This window comes from Microcebus murinus, chromosome 16 (assembly GCF_040939455.1).
Source record: "Microcebus murinus isolate Inina chromosome 16, M.murinus_Inina_mat1.0, whole genome shotgun sequence".
In the NCBI taxonomy this organism is placed as follows: Eukaryota; Metazoa; Chordata; class Mammalia; order Primates; family Cheirogaleidae; genus Microcebus; species Microcebus murinus.
Window position 1 is genome coordinate 27,749,730 of NC_134119.1, and position 16,886 is coordinate 27,766,615.

A 16,886-nucleotide genomic window follows, 5' to 3' on the forward strand; every position below is an offset into this window, starting at 1 on the left:
TGGCTAACACCAGCTGGTCAGACTGGATGGCCTCCATTGGTGTACCCATTTCCCCACTTTGGGCCTTTGGATTCTCTGATGTGCAGCCACAAGCCCTGAAGCGCTTGGCTGGAGAGACTAGAGTTGCCCACAATTCCTAAGCATCTTCACTCCCATCTTCATGACTGGCAAAGAAAGGATATTGAACTCCTGGAGGGAATAGCTGGGAGAGCTGAGAACAGTCAGAGGCTAGCAAGGCTTCCTGCCTGAGGCTTGGTGACAATCCCGAGACCCTACCTGCCTGTTTCCCCGTGGTCACCTACTAGGGGTAGTGGGAGTTGAGCAAATATGTGTTCAGCACAAGCGCCTGGTGCTAGAGCAGAGCAGTGAGCAAGCCAGATCCAGCCCTTGCTCTCATGCAGTTAACATCTGGGGCGGACAATGGACAGAGCATTAGAGCTCTGCTGTGTGGTGCATGTGTGTATATAATTGTTATATGTTCTTGGCAAATTGACACTTTTATCACTATATAATGTTCTTCTTTGTCTCTTGTAACCATATTTGACTTAAAGTCTATTTTGCATGACATTAGTATAGCCATCCATCTGTTTTGGTTACTGTTTGCATAACATATCTTTTTCCATTTTTCACTTCCAACTCATTTGTATCTTTGGATCTAAAGTGAGTCTTTTGTAGTAAGCATATAGTTGGATATTTTAAAAAATGTATTCTGTCAATTTATGCCTTTTGATTGGAAAGTTTAATCTAGTTACACTTAAACTATTACTGATAAGCAGGAATTTACTTTTGCAATTTTATTATTTTTTTGTATGTCTTATAGCTTTTTCCCCCTTGTTTCCTTCATAACTGCCTTTTTTCATATTTAGTTAGTTGATTTTTTTAGTGATATATTTTGATTGCCTTCTCATTTCCTTTTGTGCATATCCTATAGATACTTAGGATATTTATGGAAATATGTTCTATAGATAATAAGAAATATGGTTATCATGGGGATTACACATAATGTCCTAAATTTATAACAATCCAATTTGAATTGATACCAAGTTAACTTTATTTGTATACAAAAAAATCTACTGTATAGCTCAGATCTTTTCTCATTTTATGTTATTGCTGTCACAAATTATATTAATATCTATATATATTGTGTACCTACTAACATAGATTTGTAATTTTTTTAAAATTCATTTGTCTTTTAAGTCCTATGGAAAATAAAAAGTGAAGTTAAAAACCAAGTTACAATAACACTGGCCTTTATATTTGTCCATGTATTTACCTTCACCAGAAACCTTTATTTCTTTATACAGCTTTGAGTTATTGTGTAGCATCTGTTCATTTCAACCTGAAGGACTCTCTTTAACAGTTTTTATAGGGCAGGTCTACTGATAATAAACTCTCTCAGCTTTTATTTATCTTGGAATGTCTTAATTTTTCCCTCCTTTTTGAAAGAGTTTTACTGGTTAGAATTCTTGGTTTATAGGGGGTTTTTTGTTTGTTTTCTTCTTATTTCAGTACTGTATGTGTCTTGATGTGGATCACTTTGGGGTTTTTCTACTTAGTGTTCATTGGGCTTCTTGAATTTATAAATACATGTCTGTTTTTTTAAATCAAATTTGGGAATTTTTAGTCATTGTTTCTTCAAATAATTTCTCTTTCTCTCTCTCCTCTACTTCTGCAACTCCCATAATGCTTATATTGGTCAACTTGATGCTGTTCTGCAAGTCTCTTTGGCTCTGTTCACTTTTCTTCATTCATTTTTTCCCCCTGCTCTTCAGACTCAATAATTTCAATCGTCCTATCTTCAAATTCACTGATTCTTTCTTTAGCCCACTCAAATCTGTATTGAACCCCTCTAATGACTTTTTCATTTTAGATATTGTATTTTTCATGTCTAGAATTTATGTTTGGTTCCTTTTTATAATTTCTACCTCTTTGTTGATATTATCATTTTCTTCATATATAATTTCTTTCTGATTTCCTCTAGTTCTTGGTGGCTTCCTTTTAGCTCTTTGAGTATATTTAAGACAGTTGTCTTAAAGTATTTGTCTAGTAAGTTGAAGGAAGTAAAAATATTTTACCCCCAATATATTTCTTTGGCATATCTTGTGGTGGCTGCTCAGAGAGCCAGCAAACAGAAGCAACCCTGCAAAGCTGGCTTCGGTGGGGGAGATTTGCCTCTGCAGAGAATCTGCTTTGACACAGCGGGGTTTTCTCTAAGCCCTTCCCTTGTCCAGACCTAGGAAAGATTAACTGAGAGTCTGATACCTTTAAAGGTCTGAAGGAAACATTTAACACCTATTCTCTCTGAGGGCTGTAACCTGTGAGGTTTCATCTACATAACAAGACCACCTGATCCCATGGTGGAGTGGGTAATCACTCTGTGATTTCCTCCTGCTTACACATTAGTAAATGTCTTTCCTCCAATTTATCACACTTCATAAGTTTCTTTTTCAGCAAACCTTCGGAGGGTGAAGAGGAAGTCTTTCCCTTGGCTCCTACAGACTCCAATGTCTGGGTGTCATCAGGGGATCGTCCCAGTCAACTTATTTTGTTCCTTTGAATGAGCCATGTTTTCTGTTTCTTTGTTGTAACTTTTTGTGGAAAATGGGACATTTGAAAACACAGCTGCCTCTCCCCGCCTTTGCAGACTGGCTGTGTGTTGGTCCAGCCCTTCACCAAGGTGACAGCTTAGGGTCATCTCAGGTCCTCTCGGAGCAGGGATCTTGTCTGAGTGGGCACATGGCTTTCTCAAGTCCCCCATGCACACAGCTGCTTTTGAATGTCTTCATTTCCCAGAGAGGCTCACCCCAGCACCCAGCTTCTCCTCAGGGCCATCGGCGGTCTGCTCTATGTGTCCACCCATAATCTGTGAGTCTATAGTGTTCTCGCAGCTTCCACCAACAATGCCCACAGCCTCTGCTGCCTGAGCGTCAAGTTAGGCAAAACAGAGTGTCCTCCAGGCAGCCCTCCTGGTGAGAATGCTACAGGCAAGGTCGGCCTGCTCCCTCTGGTTCCAGGGAGGGGACTGGGGACTGTGGACCGGGCTGCCACCTCCTCCAGACCAAGGCGGCTGTGCTGCCAGAAAGGGGACTGGGCAAAGGGAGGGGATACAAACGCCACGAAACTTTTTCCACTGTTCAAGGGTGGCTTTTTCCTTGATTAGGCGATCACTTGGTTGCTATCAACCTTTGACTATTTTCTAGAGCCCTTGTATTAGTTCAGCCAGTTTCCGTATTTTTTTTTTCTTGATGCTTCCGGGAGGGGAAGGAGAACTTGGAGCTTCCTAGTCCATAATTTTGCTGCTGTCACTGCTCCCATGGACAGCACATTAGAGACACTCGGGTATCCAACTGCACGCTACAGGAGAATGAACGGCACCGCTGGGGCCCATGTGCACAGGGAGGAAGGTACTGCGGATAACTGGGGTCAGAAACAGCCTTGGAAAAGGTCTGATTTTGTTACCTGAAGAACAGGAAATGAATTGAGGAAAGGGCAGGAGCAAAGGCCCTGAGGTAGAGAAGAGCCTGGTTTGTTCTGGGCCTGTTTGGAAGGATGATGTAGCTGGAGCCGGGGGAGGCCTGGGGTCAGAGCACACAGGGCCTGGGGCCCAGGATGAGCAACTTGACCTTTATTTGAACTGTGATGGGAGCCCATGGAGGGTTCTAAAAACTAAAGAGACCTTATGATTTTTATTTAAAATGACAAGGTTGCTGGGTAGATGAGGCCTAAAGTAGAAGCAGGGAGACCAGTGAGGAGGCTGATACAGACAGCCTGGGAGAAAAGAAGCCACAGTGTGGGAGTTAGAGCCGGCCCACAACAGGGTCAGAAGGAGGCAGAGCCTAGTGGGAACAGCCTGGCAGCATCCCCAAGGGCTCTAAGAGGTGGACCAGGGCAGCCTCAGCCAAGGCAAGCCAAGTCTAGGGCCGAGGCACCAGGAGGGAAGCACACTTTTGCCCCTGTGGCTTCTTTTGAAGTTCTGAGCTCTGCCTCTCCCAGATGGGCCTTTCTCCAGGGAAAGGAAGACAGACCGCACGGCTGGGCTTCGCAGAACTACATCTGAAAGGGCTACGTTCTGTAAACAGGAAGTGGACCATCGAGAAGATGGGGAAGCTGGGGCCCAAGGGAGGGCTGTGGCATGGCCCCGCAGCATGATGTCCCCCTTTGGTGGAGATGAGGCAGTAACCGCATCCCTCAGTTCCTGCTGATACTGCAGTGTCAACATTCTCTGCGTCTGAGGTTAAACACGTGGGTTCTGGGGTCAGCCTGGCCTGCCACAGCCTTCACCCCTCTGGTCCCAGTGTGATACCGGGCCTGCTGTTCCCCCTCTCTGAGACTCAGTTTACCACAGAGAGGATGATAGTCCCGCAACACTGATCGTTGTACATCATCTGCGAAGCACTTTGCACAGCGCCTGGCTCATAGTGAGTGCTCAGTAAGTAACCGACATGGCTCATTACTGTGATAACTATAATTATTATCGGGATGCTGCTCGCACCTTTAGGCACCCAGCAGAACCTTAGACTCTAGCTCCGTCTGGTTTGGGAGAATGCCAGAGCTTGGTCCTCTCTTCCTGTTCCCTGTCTTAGCCACGGAGCTCACCTGTTCTCAGGCCCTGCAGCCTGTCTAGTGTCCGGAGTGAAATGTCATGGGCCCAAGAGAAGGAAAGATAACCAGTGACAGGAAGGACCACAAGAGGTTATGTCCATGCCTTGTAGACAGGCGGCGTTGGAACTGGACCTCCAGGTTGGGCGGGGGTGACACATGCCAAGATGGCAGGATGGCATTCCAGGGGAAGGGAGGAGCCTCGGCCAGGGTTTGGAGGTGGAACAATGCCGCTATTCCTTTTGGGTAGGCAGAAAAGAGAGTGACTCATTTTGACCATAGTAAAACACTTGTGATGGGAGGGTAGGTCTGTGTTGTCTGGTTGTGGCTTGATCATGGACGCCAGGGCCCGGGAACTTGGCCTTCACCCTGGAGGTGACTGTTTCTGAGGACGGGAGGCCCTCATCAGAGCTGGGCTTCAGGAGGCTCACACCGTCGGCCTGATACAGGTGAGAGGCCCAGGGGCCCGCTGCTGTCATCGCAGTGCTCTGGGCGGGGCACGTGGCCGAGACCCAGGGCAGCAGGGGCACGGATGGGGGATTCCACAGGTGTGGAGGGGTGGGACTAACAAGGTGTGGCAACTGCCTAGGAGTGGCAGGAGTGTGGGAGGACCCACCCTGGCTCCCCGATGCCAGCTTGGGCAACCAGGTGGGTGCAGGGGGGTTGTGGAGAGGAGGACGGTCAGCAGCTCTGAATACACCTTGCTGAGGCACCTGTGGGCTCCACAGGGACAGTGGCTCTGTAGGTCCAGCCTCGCAGGGAGGCCTCAGGGTGGGGGACAGGTGTTTGGTGACAGTCACAGCCCCGAGTCTGGCTGGCTTGTCGAGGAGGCGGGTTGAGGAGGGGAGGGCAGGAGGAGGCGCTGGCTGCTGCTTGCCACTTGTCCCCGGCAGCCTTGTCCTCCTGCCCTGGCACCGTCCCCTCTTCTCATCTTACTTCCTCTGGGCCTTACTGCGTCATTTTAGGGAACTTGGAAACCAGGCCTCGTGTCTTTAACTTACAAAATTATACACTCCAATGAGCCGGAAAGGGGCTTTTGGAATAATTCTATTGAAAATATGTGGGTTTTCGCCTTGAAATGATCTTCCTGAAATTATCCCCTTTCTCTCTTTATAAATATTAAAAAGAAGGAATCTGAGCTTAGTGCTTTAAATCTCTATTCAGGGACTTTCTCTTCTACCTCCCAGGAAAGCAACCAGTCATTTCTGAGGAAGAAAGAGAGGAGGCTGGCTCAGTTTCCTTGAACATGACACCTACTCACCCCCCTTCCCAAATCCACCTTTCGGAATGCCCCTGGCCAACCCGCCTCGGCCCCCACAGCTAAGCCAGGGTCTGCTGGAATACGGTGTCCGTCGTGGGGGGGTGAGACAGGAGCAGGCTCTGGGAAGAGGGGCTGGAGGAAGGTGAGGAAGAAGGGGGAGATCAGGCAGAGAGAGATGGAGAGAGACAGAGAAAGCCAGAGACAGAGAAAGACAATGAAAGTGAGAGACAGAGACAAAGTGAGAGATAGAGAGACAGACAGAGATAGAGAAAATGAGAGAGAGACACAGAGAGTGACAGGCAGAGAGAGCTGGAGAGACAGAGAGAGACAGAGAGACAGGAACAGAGAAAGAGACAGAGAGAGACACAGAGGGTGAGAGATAAAGACAGAGCTGGAGAGAAAGACAGAGACAGAGATAGTGAGAGACAGAGACAGAAACAGTGAGAGAGAGCCAGAGCCAGAGAGACAGTGAGAGACATAGAGAAAGTAGGGAGGGATAAATGAGAGACGGGGAGAGTGGGAGGGAGAGATACGTTGGAGAGAAAGGGAGAGACAGGTGAAGACACACAGGAAGAGAGGGGCTGGGAGAGAGAGGTGGAGGCACAGCAATGCCGGGGGCCGAGGATTAAAGGCGAGAATATGGAGACAGAGAGAGAGAGGGAGACAGAGAGAGGGGGAGAGACAGAGCGCGCATGCGCGAGCACAGAGGAGCGAGAAAGTAGCACACAGATGCAGAGAGACAAAAAGGGAAAACATAGGAATAGCGGAACCGGGAGGGTAGGAGAAGAGACAGAGCTAGAGCAGAAGACGATAAAGAGAGAGAGGCCCGCAGACTGGAGATGACACAGATTGACAGATGGGGAGAAAACAGCCAGAGAAACCGTGGGAGATGGAGGCAGGGAGGAGACACAGGGGCACAGGGACACTGAGGGTGGCGAGGGGTCCCGGTGGGCCTGCGGACAGGCGTGTGGCTGGTGTGCACCCTGGGCTCCGGTGGAGGGAGCCCGTGTCCCCCTGGCCCCTCTGGCACTGCCTCAGTTAGGCGCCCACTGTGGCACCCAGGGGGGCAGAGCAGGCCCGAATTCAATGCCGGCCCTGTCAGTCCTGCTCTGTCACCTTGTGCACCTTATGCAGTCTGTGGGGGCCTTGGCTTTCTCATGTGAAAAATGGGGATAAGTGCCTGCCCCACAGGTCGCGGGGGCACCTACGTGAGGCGTCACCTGTAACGGGCTTGGCACGGCACCTGGGGATGGAAGACACTCTGCCCGCCATGCGGCAGCTGACGTTGTCCCAGCTGGAGTCTGAGGCTCGGCTACAGTCCTGTGCTCTCAGAATTGACCAGCGCCTACCCCAGAGACCTGGGCGTAGAAACTGTGCCCCGAAGGCACCTCCAACGGGGCATTCTGCAGGAGAAAGGGCGCAGGAAGTCATCGTGGCCTCGAGAGTTCCAGAAAGGCTTCTCTAGCAGTGTGTGCAACAAGTAAGGGGGCCTTGGTGCACTTTGCTGGCCTCCGCCCCCCTCAAAAGGGACCTGGGGAGGACGGAAGTGCGACCTCGAGCCCCTCCAGGGCTTCTGCCTGCCTGGCTGACCCAGAGGGTGTCGGGCTCCATGCTCCTCTGAGGCCTAACGGTCAGGGGTGCTCCAAGTCTATGACTTTGAGCGACCTGGCCTGGCGGGGCACGGGGAAGGGTGTCCCCTGCTCCCCCCGCCCCTCCCGCCAAGACTGCGGGCAGCGGGAACAGAGGCCGCCGCCTTCTGAAGGATCTGTCACAAAGCGCGGTGGTCGGTTACCGGTTACCACATAAGCCAAGCCCTTGATCTGCTGTGTCTGAGGAAACCCTTTGTTCCTTTCAAGTCTCTATTCTCTCTGCCAGGGCTGGTGCAGAGAACGAAGCAGTGAGTTTTCTCTTTTTCCCTTTTCTTTTTGGATTTTTAAAAATAACTGGCTTGTGCATGCAGGCAGTGTTTCAGAATTGGGTTCCCAGGCTGGGGGTTCAGGGCCAGGGACTCCAGCAGCTCCTTCACCCCGGGGAATGGCCGGGGGGGGGCACTGTGGGCTGGTGGGGAGGGAGGGCACACACAGGTGCCCGCAAGAGACTCGTGCTCAGGGCCCAGTGCCGAGGTGAGACTGAAGAGCTCAAACAGAACACCGGGGGTTCTGATCCAGGCTGCAGCGTCCCCAAGCAAGTCAACCTGGGACATCTCCTTCTGGACCTCGGTGTAAGATTAGAGGCCATGGCAGAGATGGCCACTCTCGCCATTGCTGGGTCCATGCCAGACGTTGTTCTTCAATCGCCCTTCCCCACGGAGCCTGGGAGAGCCTTGAGCATCTTCACCACGGTGCTCTGGTTAGCTCCTACCAATTGCGTTTGGCATGCAAAACGAGACCTCCCCCCCTCCCACCCTGAGACAAGATCATCTCCAAGGGACCAACATGAGTGGGTATGCAATAAATATTTGTTGGATGAATGGACACTTTTTTTCCCCTAGCCCTTACTACTTGCCAGGCATTGTTATGAGAACGCCTCTAAACAGTGAACAAAACAAAGTTCCTGACCTCAATCTAATGTGTGGGGAGACAGGCACTAAGCAAATAAGCAGAGAAATATATCAAATGTCAGGTGGTGATCAATGCTACAAAGAAAAATGAGCAGGAGTAAAACAATAGAGAGTGACAGGCTGCCAGAGGAGGCACACGTGGGCAAGGTGCTCGGGGGAGGTCTTCCGAGGAGGGGACGTGGAGCAGGGACCTCAGCAAAGCGAGGGTCTCCTAAGATCCTGTCGCTCGAAGACTTTAAATCGGCTTGACTCTAAGATTCTGATTTCCTTGAGTGAGATTCTAGGATCCCGTGAATCTAAGAACCTATAAGCAAAATTATAGATTTTCACTGCTCTCATCTTCCATGACAATGAGTCTAAAATCCTGTAAGTCTGAAATTCTAGCCTTCACGGAAGCATCTTTTTTGCTTGAATAGACCAGGATTCATTGCCTACCCTCTCCCCACTACCCCTAGGAAACCAAGCCGAAAATAGAAACAGTCAAAACAACAAGCCATTCCAGCTCTAAGTGCCATAGTAAACAAATGGTCCGACGTTGCCGTGATAGTTTAATTGCGGCAGTTCCAGACAAGCCCATTCATGAGGAATCTTCAGTTGATGGAGAGGAGGAGTGAGCACCAGAGGAGGGCCGGCCTGTCGCTGGTCCTGGGGGGAGGACTGCACGCTCTGGGTTTTGGCCGCCCAAGTGCTGGCCGGCTGCATCAGACCCCTCTGCCTTTGGGGAATCAAGATGGTGGATATTTTAACTAGGGGAGTAAAGAGAGATTTCTTTGAGGAAATGACATTAGAGCTAGACTGGAAGACCTGAGAGCATGCCAGGTTGACAGAGAGCCAGGGAAGTGGGTCCCAGACAGGGATCGGCAGAGTCAAAGGTCCTGAGGTGAGCAGAGCTAGGCAGCTTCCCCACGTCATTGGAGCGTAGGACAGCGAGGAGATGAGACCGGCGGGGCTGTGTCCCACAGGGGCTTGGAGGTCAGGGTGAGGAACGTGGAAGCTACTGGAAGGTTTTAAACATGACGTAATTCCATACTCAAAAGGTTCCTAAGTGCTCTGAATAGAAGGGACTATCGGGTGAAGAGTGAAGCTGAATGACCAGTAAGAGACCGTCGTGTTCGTTCCAGTGAGAAAGGATGGTAGTTGGATTTGGATGGTGGCAGTGGGTCCATCTGTTCATCCATCCCTCTTTTTCTTTAGTCTCTCCATCCCTCCCTCACTCCACCCATCCATCCATTTATTAACTGAACACTTATTAAGTGTCTGCAGGGAGTCAGGTACAATGCTGAGAGTACGAGGAGGAATTAAACATGGTCCCCAACCTAAGGAGCTTACAAAACAACAGGGGACACAAGGTTGCAATGCAATGGTATGAATGCTCCAGCCAAGGAAGGCATGAAGCACCGAGAGAGCTCGTGGGAGGTAATTCCCTGTGGCTGGCAGGTTGGGAAAGACCTCAGGGAAGAGAGATTGATGTTTGAGTTGGACCTTTTGAAGGACTCACAGGAGTCGGACAGGCAGGAGGAGGGTGTTCCTGGCCGGGGCACAGCTCGAGTAAAGGTAAGGAGGTGGCACGTGTAAGCACAGCCTGTTCTGGAAATGTGGACCTGCCGCGGTTGGCTGCATCAGCAGGTGTGAGGAAGGACACCGCCGGAGTGGAGTTTGGGTGAACTTGGGAAGAAGTGGAGCACACGCCCGTGCCTGGGCCTGCCCCTTCCCGCTTGGCTCCTCCTGTCCCTGCCAGAGCTGAGTAATTGAATTAAGTACCAGCTCTTAAACGAGATGCAGCTGTTTAGCAGATGTTGCCTTCCACCCCAGATGGAGGTGCATCTTGGCGCCCGGCACAGCATTTCCAGGGCGTCTAATTTGTGAGGCTGCAGAGAGGGAAGAAATTCAAGATGTTGCCATTATTATTTAATAACCATCATTAATTACGTACCCCTTCCCTCCAGGATCGCTACCACATGTCACGCCTTCCCCCCGGATTCAGACTGGGGGCGCACAGGAGGGCTGGCAGGTGGGCTGAGAAGTTGGACTTGCTGGTTTTCACTCAGGAAAACAATAGAAAAGGGAACGAAGAAGTTGCCAATCCGCAAAGCCTGCGAGAACTTTTGTGATAATGAAAAATGACTTCTCTCCCATTTTTCCTGAAACCAGCACAAATAATAACTGCTATTATTTGAGCACCTACTCAGAGCCGGGCGCTGTGCTGGGTGCTTCTCATCCATTGCCTCGATTCCTTGATCCTCCCAACGGTCCCACCTCGGGGCCTTTGTCCTTGATGTCCCTTCCGGGAATGTTCTTCCTCCAAATAGCCCCATGGGTAACTTCATGTTCTTCAGGTCTCAGCTTAAATGCCAGCTCCTCAGAGAGCCTTTCCCCGAACACCCTCCATAAATAGTGCCCCTCCATCCTTCGGGACCTCCTTCCAATGCATTTTTTTCCATCACTCGATATGTGTATATGCGTATATTTGTTTAGTGTCTGTTTCTTTCTTCTAGATTTTTAAGCTCCCAAGGGCAAGGATTTTTGTCTGTTTCATTCACTGTGGCCCCCTGCCTCAGCACTCAAAACGATGCTTGACACAGGACAGAGTTCTGTAAATATTTGTCCAATGGGTGGATGGATGATCAATGGGTCTCACTGGACATAGGAGAAGAATGTCAGGGAGATAAATCACTTTCCCAGGAGTTACACAGCCAGGGAGGGGCGAGCTGGGATTCTAATTCAGGTCTGTCTGATTCTAAAGCTCTGCCCCTTTCATTAAGGGTTCTGCTTTTCGTCTCTGTGTCACTTATTACCACTTAAATATTATCTATCTGTTCATGTGTTTGGTGTCTGTCTCCTTACTCGAATGGCAGCTCCAGGGAGAGCAGAGTTCATCTGTTTTGTTCACAGCTGAATCCGCAGCCCCCAAGTAGTGCCTGGCACCCAGAAAGCGCTTCGTAAATATGTGTTGAATGAAGGAAAGAAAGTCTGGGAGATGGGAGGCGGGGGATGTTCACACCCTTGCCGAGCCTGCGATTGGGCGAGAGGGTGGGGAGCTCCAAGACGCTTTCTACTTTCCTAACCCCTCCACTTAATCTTGGAAGCAATGCTGCGAGGGAGGGATCATTCAAGTCATTTTACAGATGGGGAAATTGAGCCTCAATCAGAGAAATGATATGCCTTGCCCAAGGTCACCCAGCTACTGTCAGAGCTGGGGGTTAAACCTAGGCCTCCAGAGCTCATTTGTCATGCAAAAGAGCCCCTCCAATGCTTGCTGGCTGGTCCACCCAAAGTCAACAGCCACCTGGCCAAAAGGTCCACTGCCAACCTACCACAGCCTGTTTTCCCCTCAAGGTCGGCGGTGTTAGGGCCAATGTGAAACTCATGCTTAATTTGTAATTCCCCAGCTTTGTCCATTTGAGTGAAAACTTTCATGTTGTTTTAACCCAAATCCCCCATTGACTTCAATGGAAGCTTTGAATCCATGAGGAAGGTCAGAAAGCATTTTTAGAGGTAGCATAGGTGCCCAGTGGAAATCACATTAGCATATTCATTATCATCAGGGCCCTTTGAATGTGTTTTTGAGCTGTTCCCTTAAAGTGACAGGGGACAATGGCTCCTTTCTGTTCAGGAATTCCTGGGCCTGAAGTGGGCTGTGGCTGGCTCCTGTGTGCTTCTCTGCACTTTCCAAAGGGCGCCAGTGAACCCGAGTTGTGTAAGCAGTGGGGAGAATGTCACCCACCAGGAGTTCTGGTGGAGAATAAAGCTCATGCCTGAGTTTGGAAGAAATACTTCTTCGAGTCACTTAAGCAGTTGTCGGGGAACCCTAGGGATGGGCTTCCAAGGAGGCCGGACGTTGTTAACAGGAGGCCCCGGGGTGCAGCAGAGAAGTAGGTTTGGGTCTGGGTTGCCAAGTGCTAGGATCACCTAGAGAGCACTAACCAAAAATCAGTGTCCAGCACCCCTTTATCGGACCATTTGGACTCAGTCTTGCTGTGGGGGGAGGGGACATCTGGGCATCAGAGGTTCGTAAGTGGCTTCAGATGACTTCAGGGCGCAAACAGGCAGCTAGTGCTTAGGGAGGGACTGCTCTCTCCTCAAACCAGAGGGCTGGGGAAAAGAGAAGCTGTAGGTGGAGGACTGCGGGGAGAGAGCAACAGGAAGTCCTCTGGGCATGTGTGGGGGAGAAAGAACTTCAGGGAAAAACACTCCTTTCTTTATTTTTAAAGAAAATTTCCAAACTACAGAAAGTGGAGGGAATAGGACAGTGATCCCACGAGCCTGTTACCGGCCTCATCAGTCATCCACACTGGGTCCTTCCTGTTTGAGGGGTTTCCAGGTGTGCGCCTCCAGGAAGGCAGTGCGTCTCGCTGCCCCGAGAACCTTCTGTAAAACCCCAGAGATTCCGTGACAGCAGATCCTTGGCGGGAACGCAGAGCGCGAGCTCTCAGCATAGGACAGATTTGACAGGAGAGCCAACAGCTGGGACACAAGTATTTTTGTATTAAGGGGAAAGAAGAGTTCTGGTTAAAGAGAAATCTCCACCTATTTGGACTAATTCCTCCTTGCTTCTCATGTTTTGTGCCAGAGCCTTGGGTCTGCTTTCCCCTAATAGGACCAAAGAGGTGAGGGGATGAGCCTAGGGCACCCAGGGGGTGGCCAGGGGGGCTGCCGCCGGGAAGTCCTCTTATGTGTGCTTCTTTATTCATTTGGCAAGGTTTCCCTGAGCACCTGCTATGTGCCTTGTATTGTGTTCCAGGTGCCTCCCCACATGTGTGTAGCTTCCATTCTAGTATGGAAGATGACAATAGGCAGTAAGTAAAATCCATTGCACGTCAGACGGTGATAGGTGCCACAGAGAAAGCTGAAGCAGGGAAGGAGCCTGGGGAGGGAGTGCCGGGGTGGGTGGCCATCGTCAGCAAGGTGCCCAGGCAGGGCCTCTATGGAGCAGACACAAGCAGGTGAGGGAGGGAGGCAGGGAGGAGTAATCCAGGTGAAGGGACAGAAAGTGCAGAGGCTGGGGACGGGAGTTCTCCTTCTCGGGGCAGGGAGCACCGTAGAGTGGCTGGCGCAGAGGCACGGCTGGGACAGGCCTGGGAGGTGAGGTCAAGGAGGGGAGTCTGTAGGGAAAATTGGGGAAGCCACACTGTGTACGACCTTGAAGGCCTTTGTGAAGACTTTTGTTTTTCCTCTGAGTGAGAAGGGACACGATTGGTGGCTTTGGGGCACGAGGATTGCAAGGTCTGGCTTGAGTTTCGACAGGAGCTCTCTGGCTACTGAGTTCAGAGCAAGTTGTAGAAGGAAGGCCAGAAGCAGGAGGAGGCTGTTGTGTCATTCCAGGTGACAGATGATAGCAGCTCGAACCAGGGTGGCTGTGGCCGGCTTGGTCAGAAGTGGTCAGTTATGGTTACCTTCGGAAGGTAGAGCCAACGGAATTTGTGGCCTGAAGGAATGTTGGAGATGAGACTTGGAGAACAGGCAGGGACGACTACCAGGTAATCGATGGAAGCAACTAGAATCATGGAGTTGCCATTTCCTGAAATGGAAACTCTGCGAGAAGGGCGGGTGTTGGAGGCACACTCAGCTCTGTTTGGGGCAGGTAGATTTGACATGCCTGTGTAACACGAATGGAGCTCTCAAGTCTGCAGCGGGACAGGAGTCCACGGTGCAGGGGAGAGGCCGGGCCTGGAGTCCCTCCAGCTGGTGGGTGAGATCACTAAGGGCATGATCACAGGTATAAAGGAGAAGAGACCCAAGGACTGAGCCACGGTTCTGATGTAACAGGAGCCAGGCCAGGCCGTGTCTCCTGGGCCTCCTCGCCTGGGTTTGATGAAGGGACTCGTGGTGCTTCGTCCCTCTCCATTAGCCACTTCCAGTCCTTGGCATTGCCCTGAGTTAAGGTGAGGGTTGAGCGAGCCTCATGTCAGCTGAAAGAGGAGAACCTCTCTCAGGTTAACCTGAGCCACAAGGGTTGCGGTAGAGCTACATGCAGGGATAGGCAGGCAGGAGTTCTGACTGTGTGTCACAGAATGCAGCTTAGCCACTGGAAAGTCATTCGGGACCCAGTGCTCCAGGCACTGAGTTGGTCCCTGGCCCTCTAAGGAGCAGAGGTGTGTTGGTGTTCACTTCCTTCCCTCTGCTCCCCGTCTCTTTCCTGGAGTTTTATCTTACTCGTGCTGCGCCACCTTCACATTTTTTTAAAAAGCTGTCTGATCTTCTAGGGGCTTCAGCTTTTATACACCGTCCCAACTCCTTGTGCTCCAAATTCAAACTGGCAGCCCAATAGCTACTGGTCAGGTTAGTTGATTGGGCTCAGCCCTGCTGGGTGGAGCTTCTGCACCAGGCGATATCATTGGCTGCCGGCCAGCCTGTATTTCTGCAGTCTTTGGGTCAGGTGACTGCTTTTGCTCCAATCAGGTGTCTGACTCTTGCAGAGGTATTCTGGGCACAGAATCCAAGGTCAACAATAGCCCTGACAGTAGCAACAACAGCATGGCGTGCTGATTAAGGTGGCGTCCGGGTCAGACAGACTGGACCTGGTCCAAGCCCAGCCTCCACCACTGACCGTGTGACCTTGGGCAGCTCGTTCGAGCTAACCGTACCCCCATCGCTGCGTCTGTACGTGGGAAATGGTCAAGTTGCCTGCATCTCAGCGTCGTGGGGAGGAGGATGTAAGCTAATCAACGAAATGCTCATAGCACAGAATTTAATTAGGACTCAACAAATACCAGTCACGATTACTGTTACTACTGGTTGAACAGTTCATCTGTACTAAATTAGATGGTTTAAAGGCACATTCTCTTTTGATTCCTCCCCAAATCCCAATGAGATAGATTCTCTTTTTCCACCTTATTGATGTGAAAATGAAGGAACAGAGAAGTCATGACTCACCCAAAGGTCCCTCAGCTACTAGGGGAGGACGCTGGGACACTCAAACGCAGGTTTCTCTGGCTCCAGTGGTCTTACTGTGCCCCCCGACAGGGCGTTACCCTGGGCCACCTCCTCTGTGAGGCTGTGAGCAGGAGTCCCCCTGCCCCCAAAGGTGCAGCACTCTCCCTGAATTCCCCCACCCCACGCCCAGACCTCTCTGCCTTCCAAGGAGATAGCACCTAGTCCTTTAAATGCAACGCTGTGAAGTGGGGACTGCGCGCCTCACTGGCTCTGGCTTGCAAAGGCCATTCCCATCCCTTGTCCTATGTGGTCCTTGACACTTGGATTAATTAGCAGAGAAGAAATTATTTCTTCCCATTTGACCGATGCAGAAACCGAGACTCACCAAAAGCATGGAACCAGGATTTGAACCCAGATCTGTTTGTCCTTCTCCTCCACCCTCCTTGCAGGGGCATTTGCAGAAGGGCAAAACTGAACTTGAGGGGGACGGGACCACTGCGGGCCCTTGAATAGGGGTGAAGGAAAAGCAAGAACTGGGGTCAGAACACGGAACCTCAGAGCTGGATCCAGAAGGTGCCCCATTTAACTGGGCCTGTGCTTGCACGCTGCTTAGCAACGTAGCCAGTTCTGCAAGGTCTCCTGCTTGTGGCCTGGGGTGAATTCAGGGTGTAAAGGATATAGAATGACATGAATTCGAGATGCCAGTTTAATTTCATGAAATATGCCGGCCCACCCCTGGGGCTGGGTGCAGGCTCTCCTACTGCAGGACCACAGGGGTAAGAGGGTGTCTGCAGGCTCCTGGCTCACTTCTGTCACCTCTAACATTCACACGCCAAGCACAGGCCTTGCCGCTGGTCCAGGGTTGTCATCAGTAAACAGTGTGGGCTACACATGCGTGGGTGTCTCAGCACATCTCTGGGATCTAACAGACCAGGGTTTGAATCTCAGCCTTGCACCTTCTCACTGTGTGGCCTGGGGCAAGTCACTTAACCTCTCTGGGTTTCTGTTTCCTCATCTGGGATCCTCCCTAAATGCATTACCTCAAAGATCAAGTGAGATATTTCCATTTAGGGCTTGGCACAGTGCCCGGTGTGTGGCGAACGCTATTATTGTTGTTTCACACAACCCTGAAAGCTTTGGACACTTGCTGTTGGCACGGGAATGATGAAAAGATTTACCTTTAGGAACATAAAAAAAAAAAAAAAAACTAAAGGAGCGAGGTCACGTCATGAAGCTGCAGCTGCTGCCACTGCTTCTTCGAGGTCTAAGCACGAGGCAGCAGCCGTGTCCTACTGCTGGCCCGAAGAGAAAGATCAAGTCATATTGTGACCAAAGAAGACCAGGAAACTCTGAGCAATGCAGAGCTGGTGGCCAGCAACCCCGATGGTCCTTACAAGGAGGAGCACAGATTGCCAAATGGAGACGTTAAGGGGAACTGCCTGTGCCCTGGGCGATGGCCAGCGACCCCTATGGGGAGCAATTCACCTTGGCTTTTTCCTGCTTCCACTATAGCACGGAGGATGGCAGGGGTGAGACCCTGTAGGCCAGTTCCGGGCCATGCAGGGATGCACGCAGAAATACCCAGACCTCTAT

The 16,886-nt window shown here is 50.8% G+C and overlaps 2 long non-coding RNA genes across 2 annotated transcripts in view; both read left to right on the forward strand.

Moving 5' to 3' along the window:
• Nucleotides 1-3,310: 3,310 nt before the first annotated feature.
• Nucleotides 3,311-16,886, forward strand: part of LOC142861153 (uncharacterized) — a 36,731-nt gene continuing 23,155 nt past the window's right edge. The window contains exon 1 of the long non-coding RNA XR_012912534.1: nucleotides 3,311-3,404. This is a non-coding gene — a long non-coding RNA (uncharacterized LOC142861153). The remainder of the gene's footprint in view (nucleotides 3,405-16,886) is intronic.
• On the forward strand, nucleotides 4,271-10,466 carry LOC142861152 (uncharacterized). Its single transcript, XR_012912533.1, has 3 exons — nucleotides 4,271-4,429; nucleotides 4,584-4,740; nucleotides 10,367-10,466. It is a non-coding gene; the product is annotated as an uncharacterized LOC142861152 (long non-coding RNA).